Genomic DNA, 12,338 nt, shown 5'->3' with positions numbered 1-12,338 from the left:
CTGTTATCCTTTACCACTGCCATCAGACATAACACGGAGGTGTCTAGCGAGGTCTTACGGCAGAATACACATTGTGCTATTGCAAATTTCTGTGGCCAGTCTTCAGTAGATTTTGGTGGAACACATATCTGCACTTAATTCCTCAATCTTGCTTAGGGGTCTTGATTTTTCATTTTAGCTGAAGGAATGCAATGACTGTGGGGCTTATTGAGGATGGTAAGGTTGCATTTTTGTAAAAGTATTTATATTTAAGTGAAAAATGCTCATCTCAAAATGTTAAAATAAGTGAGAAGAAGGTTCTGAAACCGCACCAAAAGTTACTGGGATCTATTCTGGGCCGAGACCCCTCCTACATTATAGATTTGTATAAATTTGTTCTGTAGTTTTTGTGTAATCCGGCTCACAACCCAACCAATCAGCAAACGGACACAGGTCAAAACAGTGAATACATAAATCTCCTGGAGGTAATAAACCCCACATATATGTATGTAATGTCACACATCTGTATCTCATCCTCTGGTCCATGCACACCTTCAACACAACATATTGCAAGGAGGTGGATTTGCTTATGAAAGAGTACTTAAATCTTAAAACCTGCCTCAGATTTTATATTGTCAACAGTTGCCATGCTGAGCTGCAGTAAAACATCAACACTCCCATTCTCATCAGCTTCTATTGAATAAGGATGACAGCAGGTTAAGCTACCAAAAATAAATGTGCCTCTTTGTTTAATGTTTAGTCAGAGGAATGTGTAATTTGAATAAAACTAGTGCAGTGCTCATTCAAAGTACACAGACTATCTCTTCAACAATCACTGAGAGTGGCAATACCTGGAGCAGCTGCTGGGGCTGCCAAGCAACAGTCATGATTCTAGGCCTTGAGGAGAGCGTTAGTGAGCAAACTACTGTTGACAGAAACTTAAAATCCCACCTGAAGCACTTGCTGGAGAAAAGAAAGCCCTCGTCGTCTATGTCTCCCCACTCATCCAGACTCTTTGAACCTTAAACTTTTGTTTTTTGTCTATTCTATATTTATTAATATTGAACATGTTGTGTATCCAATTTGCACCAAATTAGATGCTGCATATCCTTGAGTTCTTAGTAACAGACCTGCCAAGTCAGACAGACAGTTCTCGAAATATGTGAAGGACGGGTACATGTAATCTCTAAAACAATATCGATATATACTGAATACACCAAAGCAGTTTTTCTGGATATTCAATTCAGAGGCCATTTATAGAAGAAAAATATATACAGCCATGTTAGAGGGTGTGTTTATGCACAGCGGTCAGCTAAGTGCTATTAATTTACTGGTTGGCACGTAATGCTCACCAGGTTTATTATGTCAGCATGCTAACATTAGCTAAGTAAAGACGATACAAATAACATAAATCAGTCCAACAAAAGTTTATGAGAAATTGCATTATGAATCGACGATCACATGTCATGACTGAAAAGAAACATTGGAATTTGGATTTGATCTGCGTGTAGAGCCTGTTTATGTGAAGCACTGGTTATACAGGTATTTGGTTAGTAGAGTACAGAGCTTCGTAATGAAACTTTAAACAGCTCGGGGCACTCGATAAAAGACCAAAGTCATTCAAATTTATCCCTGTGGAGCCTTGAGTTTTCATGGCAGATTATGTAACAATCCGTCCAACATTTGTTCAGATATTTTACTCAGAACTAAAAATCTCAACCAGCTGTCAGAATTAGGAGAAAAGTCAGAGAATCACTGAAGTTAATAGGCTCTGTTCTCTTGGGAACATGAAGGTCTGCACCAAAATGTATTTAGGCCTGTTGAGATATTTCATTCTGGACCAAAGTGGTGAACTGCCGAGTGGAATCGCCGTCCCTCAAGCCACACCGGCAAGCCACACATTCAGATGTGAATGTCTGAATATTGCAATACGGAAGTCTGTCTCACTGTTTTGCAACATTGCCCACAATGGAGCAATAAGGGCCTTTTTATATTTGTAAATCCTGACTAAAGTACAAAATATCTGATTTCATTCAGACAGATAGTGGATCACGAAAAAACAAGAGGGCTTAGGATTTTTTTAAAAGCTGCACAGCATGTAGCACTGACCACATGGTACGCCGCTGACAACAACAATCACAATGGAATACAAAAAGCCCTGTGTTGCAAACAAGAGAGTTCACTGAGGAGCACGCAGGAACAAAAACACGCAGATAGTGCAGCAAAATGCACGTGTGAGGGAGGAGAAAGAGAAGAAACAAGCCACCGATGTGACAGATAATACAAAGAACACGTTGGCCGAGGGGCCGGACCCAAGCTGGCCCTAGATGTCCCTGGTCATCGTGTGCTTTCCTTCTGGGTCTCCTGACCCCAGACCCGTTGGACATTTGTGTGGGAGTTTGGGGACTCCGGGGGTAGGCGCAGGTGTTCCGTGACATCGCAGGAGCTTTGGGGCTGCCGTGTTGGGTTGGGGTGGCACGGGTCATCGGGTTTTTCTGCGTAGACTTGTGGAGTCCTTGCCGGCTCAGGTGCTTACCATCGCTGTAGCAGGAGAGGGACCAAACAGTTTGTTTATTCTAAATACCCTTAATTTATCCCATGACAGCTGACTTCTATTTTTAAGCCACTGAGCAGCTCAAATGGATGATTTGGCAGTGAAATATGTGGCTCAAGTGCCCTTCAGCAGTATCAGTTACGAGAGGGAAACCCATTAGCATTCCCTCTCCCCTCCCACATTTTTCTATCATGTCCAAAGCTTCAACTCTTCAGGTCACGTGCCCACTTTCCTCATGTGAAGGCTCCTGCTCATGCGATCTGCTGCTCGTACATTTCAAAAGCAGCTGACTGAAGATTTATTTTTTTCTCAGATATCTGTGATGTGCAAATGCAGCTAGCCTCTGAGGTAATCAGTGGTTCTGCTCCGGATCACACCTACACAAACTCTTGCATCATGTGCTATTATTACTCTTTTGAAGACTTTGGCATCTCATAAGAGATGGAGACAGCACCCAGCAGGGGCAAACCAGCTAATATCTCATATAGAAGGCTGTGCACATCCAAAGGTTAAATGACTGCACCTATTTACTGACTTTAGAGCAATATGCTATCAGCCACCCCTGTGCAACAAAAGAAAAGATGAAAAACATTAATAGTTACATCCTGCGGTGAACTCTTAGCTCAGCGATAGTAGCCCCAGGCTGTGTGTGTGTGTGTGTGTGTGTGTGTGTGTGTGTGTGTGTGTGTGTGTGAGACGTATGCGTGTGAGTTGACCCTTGCCAGAGATAGTCAGTGTGTGTACACTAATCCTATTTCCCTACAGTGGGAATGAGAGGTCTTGCTGGAGACATGGTTATTGTTGGGACAAGATAAGGATGTAATTCACGAGCGTGCGCACATGCACACACAAAAACTGCAGTGCGAAAACAGCAAAACTCACTGCACAACACAGACACACACCCAAACACACAGAGATCATGGATGGGATTTGTCCTGTCCTGACTTAGGGTCATTTATTTTAAGAGAATATTTAGGTACTTCTGCCCTTAGAATCAGCCTAAAAATCGGCAGCAAAATTCTGTCAATTTTGCCCAGTGGAGCAATTATTTAAACATCTCAATAAAATTTGACTGTTCGCTAAACTCTACGAACAGCCATCATGGCTTTGAAACCATAACTGGTAGGATTGATGTGACAGGGAATATATTCCATATATAGAGTTTGGATGTCTGGATGCTGATTTGTTTTTTTCATCCCCCCTCTAAAACCAGAAATATAACTGCAAATGTATATTGCAAACATTAGCATGCCTGCCCAACAGGCTTACTGCATACAGTAGCCATACCCAGTGTTACTTCAAAGGCCGCGGTCATTTCATTTCATACTACAGTATTTTATGGAATTACAGATTATGATGCCAAACTCGTTATTGGACAGAGGGAGTCGGGGTTCTGAGAGAAACTCAGTCTAGATAATGACCTCATACTAAATGCTGCATAATATTTCTTGAAGTTTACATAAATTTGAATAGCTCGAAAAATTTGCATTGAATGGTTATTCAAATATTTATGCTACAACGGACAGAAAACTTGAACCCCAGCGTAATTTATGTTGAAGCGGCCCCAGCAACAACAAAGACAGTCAAAGCATGAGAACTGCAAGGAGAGGAAGAAGGGGGTAAGGCGGAGTATAGTGGGTAAGAAATATGACCCATAAGTTCAGTTACAGCTTATAATTAATGAAATACAATGTTCTTTCAAGTCACATTAAACCTATAGTGTGTCCCTGTTAGCAGAGATTCCAGTCTACAGTGTTGTTCCAGCCTGTCCTCATCAGAACAACCATAACATACTGCAGGTCGACAGTGAAAGCAGCTTATTATGATCCATGTTGACATTTGGTGTTAGCTGGCGACCCCAAGTGGCTGTAGTTATTATTACAGCTGCAAAGGAGGATGTGAAGAGAAGTAGTATAAAGAGTGAAAAGTCTGTGATGACGAGTTAGGGGATGGACGGTACCAAGCAAAAGCAAAGTATCAGATCAAAAGGCAAGGGTACAAACCAGGAATGACACAGGGAATGAAAAACAGAGAGACAATGACTGAACAAAAGACTGGACCTAAATACAAACTAAACTAACAGATGGATGATATGCAGGCGGAGTGAAGCGGAGAAACATAGATCAGGGAAACGGTCGGAAAAGTACTAGAAACAGGGACGGGTTTGATAGGATGAAGAACGCTGGGCAGACACTGGATGGAGGAAAAGCTGACAATGGTGATACTGTGCCGATGTGGAGGGAGAATGAGGCTAGAGAGGAGCACAAACAAACTGGAGGGAAAAAAGGGTCAAAGACAGCACAAGACCCACAAAGCACAAATAAAACACATATACAATCAAACTAAAATGACAGGATCATGACACTAACGGTGAAAATATGTTGTTTTGGGAGTAACTGGCAATCGACCTGTTTAGTCATGGAGCTATGAGGATGAGCTGTGTAGTTCATACACTTAGCTGATAAACCTGAGAATTATACAGGGCTGGCCAAAGCTGCATTTTGACACGAGCAATTTTTGTTTTCTTAATTTCTTAAAGATACTGACTTTTTCAGTCTTTAAGCACAGTAGTATGTACGTCCTCACCAAATGTATATGTCCCACATTACCCTTTTAAAAGGGGTTCACTGGAAACACTACAGGTTAGAAAGAGATGGCACTTTAAACAGAATCATGAAGGTAATGCTAACCATGAACCTAATCAGCTGGCTAACTACAGCTAGATTCAGTTGTTTTGAAAATCTCTGAGAATGTCATGGAGGTAAATATGCCCCGTTAGCAATCTAAACTGCATTACATGCCATGCAAAGCTAGAAAGCTTGAAAGACATCAACAAATGGGGTAGTGCTTATTGAGCGGTCAACTGAGGAAAACATGCTAAAAAAAGAATAGAGAGCGAGCACAAAAGCAGAGTGCATACCTCCACCAAGGCCCAACAGTCCCATTTAATTTAATCAAGCCTAATCCAATATCAAACAAAACATAATTGAAAATGAACGGCCAGATTATTTCTATGAAGATCCATGCATTGTTCCCTGTGAAAAGGAAATGTTGAAAAACACAATGTGAAATGAAGAAAATCCTCGATCTTTCCCTTTATCAGGATCAGCACCGACATGTAATGCGGTCAATTCTTTGCAGAGACCCATCCTCCATCATGGCAATCTGTTCGCTAGTTTTTGTGTAATCCTGTTGACAAACCAACCAACTGACAAACAAAAAAGACGAGAGGTGAAAACATAACGTCCATGGCAGATACAACTAAAAACTTTATTTTTTCCAATTCAGATTTTCTCAAGACTTTTCAGTCCTATAGTCAGTGAAGGTGAGTATCCATGTCCTTCAACCATCCTGTCAGAACACTCAATGTCAGTTGATGAATGTGTCTCCTTCTGAAAATAACCATCTTGTGTGTATAGAAAAGGAAATTTAAGTTAAAAGTTCTGCAGAAAAATGAGAGTTGCAGTACTGGGGGGGAGACAAATGTATCTTTCGGAGAGAAATTGGGCTGTTACAGAGCAGTTGGTGACCCCTGACCACAAGTTCAAATAGTTACTGAAACACCATGACACAGAGAAGAAGAAAGGGCAAACAGGGAGATAAGGCCAGGAACATCAAACCAGGGTGGAAAAATAGTGAGATATACTGCTCAGATTGGAGTCCTGTTACCCTGTTTGCCGGAATTTCACTCCAGGAACTAACCACAAGACTTGTTAATCTGTACACACAAATATATGAATCAACCTGCAAGATAAGAAGCAAGATGACACAAAAAATTAACCTAAAATAACTGTTCTCTTCCTTATCTTCCATATTATGTAGAAGTCCTGAGTTTTTGCTACTATACAATCTATAGTATGGATAAACAAGCCACAGGAGTTAAAATTAATAGATTTATAAAATCTGTTGGTCAACCTGTCATTCCTCGACGTCTCCACATTGGTGATGGTGATGCATTTCAGTTGAAATGTAACTTAAATTGAATTAATATTCAGCTGTCAGAATTTGAATACTTGCCATATTGAGGCCATGTTGGACTTTATTCACTTACAGCAGATCCAAAGAGATTACTTCCTGCTGCCCTCATTTCACATTAAAACCTGTTCCTTACTGAATCATTAAAAATGCATTGTACACAATGGACAGCACACCAACAAGTCAGGTAATATACAGCAAGTCCCAAAGCCAACCTATCCAGCATTACTACACCTGCACATACTACACAGTACCTAATGATAATAAGAGCTGCATCCCCTGGCATCTCTTTAGATGTACAAGATTGGTGGACAAACAGGACAATCAATAAAACAACCAGTCACGGGCCAGAGAACATTAAACAGTCCTACCTTCTATTCAGTGACATTTAATAGCAGAATAGTGCAGTGCAGAACAGAATAAAGAATTTAAACAGGACAACAAATACAAAAGAATATAATCTCACCACGAGGCCAATATGTGGCTGTTCTGGAGCTATTTATACTTACTTCCATGACGAAGATCATATGATGTATATGATCTCCACAACAAGGTTAAGAATGAACTCTGAAAATAGAAGAATTAGAATTGGCTTTTTGTTGGTTAAAGGTCTGTTATCTAGGATTTACTGCCATCAGCTTGATGTCAGCGTGGCATCAGAAATATGTCAAAGTGTCATCACAAATGTCATAGTGATGTCATAGTGATGTCACAGCGATTTCATAGTCAAATAAACAAATATTGAATCTAAAGAAACGTTTTTAATTTATTTGTGATTTTGCAGGAACTTAGTTTGCCAGCTCACCTGCAGCACATCAATCACCTGTCTTCTCTTTTGATTGTGTAAATTACAGTCAGTAGTGTCAGTTTTTGAAGGCACCAACAGCCTCACTGTCTGAATTCATTTCACTGTTGTTTTTGAATTTGCTGCATCTGTCTTCTGCACAAACTGGTCACCTTCCAGTCACAGGACAGTGCATAACCAGCAGGCTGCTGTACTGCAGGAGAGGACTTCAGCTACAGGAAGTAAATGCACAACATTTAGTTCCTACTGTGTGTGTGAACTCATGCGTAGGTGTTTCTCTAGTGTGTGTGTGTGTGTGTGTGTGTGTGTGTGAACCTGTGTAGGTGAAGCCTTTCATGGTGTGAAAGTGTGTGTGTTGCTCTACGAGTGGTCGCAATTTCTCTCATGGCCACTGAAATAACAGGACTGGAACCCACAGCAAGGGGCAGTGAGCGCGCGCACACACACACACACACACACGTGAACACACACACACACAGTTCCAAGGTGAGATCTCTGTTAAGGACTAAAAAGTTTTTCAACTAAACTTTCAAGTATGAGCTCATTCTGAATTTCAAGTGTTTTTAAAGTCAACAAAAAAGAATCTGCAGGGAATCGTTGTCTTCTAAAGTGTTACATTATTTTCAGACTGGATGACTTCAGGCTGGTCTTACATCACTTCTGCTCAGGTGATTACAGGTTGTTGACATGCATCGCTGCCTGTGTGTCAATAACAAACAGCCTAGCCAATTACAAAGGCTGCTAGAGTATTACGTGGTACACAGATTTGGCTATAGGATGATATAAATGGAGGATGCCACAGTGGCAGCTTTACCCCCTTTGAGGTGGTTCAGGCATCTGATTAGGATGTCCCCTGAGCACCTCCCTTTGGAGGTTTTCAGCCAACTGGGAATACCCTACTGAGCCTACCGCCACCATGACCTAACCTTGCATAAATGTACGACAATGGATATTTATAAAAACATTATTCAAAGCAGTACTTTCGTTAAAACACGGCTTTAGTGCATCACTGCCTCTGTTGTAAGATTCTAATTATCAGTATAAGAAGTACAATCAAAAGGCTTTGACACTGCTTGCAGCAACAGGAAAAAAAAATATGAAAAATGAGGGGGGCTGTCCTACACAGCAGTGAACCTTTCACTGTCTGCAATGATAACTCCAGTTTACAGAGAACTGATTGGTCAGGGCGGCTGTGTTTTTATATGTGTAGCCCTGTCTAGATTAAAAGCATTTAAAAAAATAAATAAGTTCTGTTCATAAGTTAATATCATTCTAATGCATTTATTTGTGATTAAGATGATTACATAAAAGCCATGTAAGTTCATATTCCATACAAAAGGTTAAAAACAACAATGGTTGATGATATTATATGTGAGAATGACATGTTAATAATTGATTTTGTTTACTACAGTGTATGGGCATGTATGGGTACTCATTTTGTCACATATCCTTATTCTGCCTGTCAGTCTGCTAGGTTTCCATGGTTATGGGGAACTATCATCCAATCAAACAGGCTAAGGGGGTGGGATATCCGGGACTCACGGGAAACAACAACCGAGAGACGGGACACACACGAGTTGGGAACGATACATGCCATGTAGCATGCTATAGTGCAGAGTATTTCCTTCATTTCCAGTGTTAAATGCAGAGTTTATCAGCGGAACAGGGTCATACTAAGGCGTACTGAAGACAACCAGACCAGGACACACATCTTGGACCTTTTTTTGTTTACCCTTGACGGTGAGTGGCGGCTAGTGGCAGAGGTGTGACCATGTGAGCAGTCCCCGGGTTCTCCTTTTCCTCTCTCCCTTTTCATTAATTCCCCACATTCATTCCCCTCATCCTCATTCCTGACAAGCAGCATACAAACTGACTGAGGACAGACTGTGAGTACAAACAGTTACAAATACACCGGATTGACTCATTACATTTTTATTTGGCTTGTTTAAGTGAAGTGGTCACCAGGTTTGAGACCTCACCGTTCACAAGCTACGATTCAGGCCTGCATAGTTTTTTTTTTTTTTCTATATTGGGGTTGTGTACACACAAATGTTTATGTGGGATTTTGAAACAGGTGTTGCATTCAGGGAATAGTAAGTGACACTGATATTGAGAGTCTTCTTTTGTGTAAGAAAGATATGTTCACCATGTACTACATGTGAAAATAACTTGCTTTGTGTTGATACTTTATTGATATAAAATAAGACAAGTTACACTTGGAGGAATTTGTTTATTCTTAGTAGGCTTTACATTATATTTCATTTTAAGTTCTACTAAGTGGAGGCACCAAATAATATATTCACTTACCTTATCATCTGAAAAGAAAAAGGGAGTCTTCTCATTAGTTACATTTTATTAGTACAGGTTAACACGGTACCAAACACAAAAACTTAAGAACCCAGAGCCCGCCCTAATATTAAAGGTGATTCCGAACAAGTAGTTCTTCCTCAGTTCATAGGGCAGGGTGCTACATATGTGTTGAATTGTTATCTCGAACATAACCTGCTCCAGAGCAGTGCAGCCTGTTGCAGTTGACCCAAAGTTATCTGCCTCGTATTACAGTTATTTTCACATTATAACAAAGTGTCATGTCAAGCACATAACGTGACAAAGATTATGAAGGTAATGTAGGCATGTTTGTGCGGAAGTTACATGAGCAACATAGTGATTTTTTGGCCTTTATGGCTTTATTGACAGATCAGCTGAAGATGTGACAGGAAACAGGGGGAGGGGGAGTGACACGCAGCAAAGGGCCCCAGGCTGGGAGCCACTGCAGTGAGGACAAAGCCTCTGTACATGGGACACCCACTCTACCAACTGAGCTAAACGGCGCCCCCAACGTAGTGATTTTAAACCAAACCACAATATTTTTTCCTAGACCTAACCAAGAAGCTTTAATGCCTCTGATGGGTTCTTACTTCTCATTTGGTCTTTTTCGGATTGGCTCTCCGTTCTCTGTTCCGATATTCCTTTGTGTTTGTTAAGTTTGGGTACAGTTTTATTTGCCACATCATGGCTAGTTTCACTCTGCCCTCCAGTGGTTACTGTATCTGCTGTGGTTAGACAGGGAGCTGTCGACATTTTAGAAATGATTCATTGATTAATAAGATGTTGATTAATACCTTTTTGCTTATTCTTTTACTTCTCAGTTACACTCTTATACTAATTATTTCGGCATGTGGATGTTATATACACTATATGCTTTAGTATAGGCTGAGGCTATGTTTCTCTATTGCAAACTGAGATTTTCTTGATAAACCTACATTTGTATCTTTACCGTTGATGCAATCTCAGTTTCTGTCACACTCTAATGTATTATGCATCTTACATAAATCTTACTTACACAATATCCTCAACAGCATTTTGTTCTGTGTTCATTCTCTCACTGTCCCCCTGACAAACCTGCCAGGCTGATCTGTTTAGAGGAGTGTGAAACTGCCTGAATATCTAAGTAGGCCCACACATTAAACAGGGACGGAACTTATTGAAGACAGAACATAACAAATGTCTTAATAATGGAAGGAGACATTTGGTTTACTCGTCATTAAAACTGTGGAGCCCTGAAGCAGAAAACTATTCTCTTGGAACCTCAGTTTTGTTTTTTTCCTTGTTGGTATTTCAAACCAGCGCTTGCAAACAGATATTTTCCACAAAGCCTTGTTACAAATCCCTTAATAAAATGAGAAGGATGAGCGGTGATGAGCTCCTTCAGCTCCCGCACGGCAAACAAGGGTTGTTTTATTATGTCTGTAACTCAATATACAGACTTTCACAGATGCCACTACCTAATACAGTATAACACACACAGACACACATTCACACACTTGATCAAGGACCATTGGAAATCATTGGTGAGAAACTCCTATATTAGCTTTAATTAGCAGTCTTTTGTGGGTTTTTGAGTGTGTTTATACATCTGTAGCATGTATGTTTGTAATTAGAATGTGCTCAAGAGTTGGTAAGTAAATCTGTGTTGACCATGTTGTGCATCGGTCAATAGGCGCACACGCGCGTGTGTGTGTGATGCAGAGGCTTTGTTTAATGTCACTGTCTGTGCTGTAAATTGACAAAGACCCAGAGACCCCCCTCCACTCCACTTCTTCTGCAGGCTTTCCCAACTAATTAAAAACACTCTGCACTGGAGAATGGATTACTTCAAAGGGCACACACACACACACACAATAATGCACCTTATTCATGTGGCATGCATGTGCGCCCGCCCTGAGACTTGTACATGTGTTTCTTTGCACTTTGCGTACAACATGCTGCATGTGACATTGAGGTAAATTGCTGCTGGCGTTTGTATGTAGATTATAATGTTAGCACAGGCACCTTTTCACTTCCTGGAACACAGAATCAGTTTGTGTGTGGGTGTGTGTTAGCGTGAGTGCATGTGCTAAATGATAAGCACTGAGTGTGACTGTGTTTGTGAGAGAAACAAGCAGAAGATAGAGTGTGTGTGCGTGTGAGATAGATAGTGGAACTATCAGTGCGTTTGTGTGTTCCCGTCAATTGACATTCAGAGGTCTCCCTATCGCCACTTCCCTCCATCATTCGGCCATGTGGACCAATAAATCTCTACATATTCTCAGAGTGGGATGTTTTATTGAATGACCGAGCGCGACCGCCAAAGGAAAACATCTGAAGCAAATGAGGGAGACTCGAAAATAAGTTCAGAAAGGCAATCGCTAACTGGAGGAGAGTGTACTGCCGGCGAGCTTGTCTCAAAATGCTGGTCAATATCTGGAATGGTCTGCGGGGTTATTTGATGGCAGGGCTCAACATGACATGAGCATCGCTGCTGTGATTTAATGAGTCGGGGTGAGAGGCTCCAGCTAGTCGGCCATTGTGCTCCTGTCAGGCCTCTGCCAAGAATTCAACACTGTTGGCTGTAAATAGAGTTAAAAAGGCGCCACAAGTAGCACTTTAACACCAATAAATTACATGAATTTTAGGACGTAAGAGCAATTACTGTAAACAAACAGCACCAGTCACTGACACCGCTGGCTGGCAGCCTTTTAACAC

The sequence above is a fragment of the Sparus aurata genome, chromosome 18, assembly GCF_900880675.1.
Source record: "Sparus aurata chromosome 18, fSpaAur1.1, whole genome shotgun sequence".
NCBI classification, from domain to species: Eukaryota; Metazoa; Chordata; class Actinopteri; order Spariformes; family Sparidae; genus Sparus; species Sparus aurata.
The sequence above is the reverse complement of the archived record's forward strand: the minus strand, read 5'-3'. Positions refer to the sequence as shown.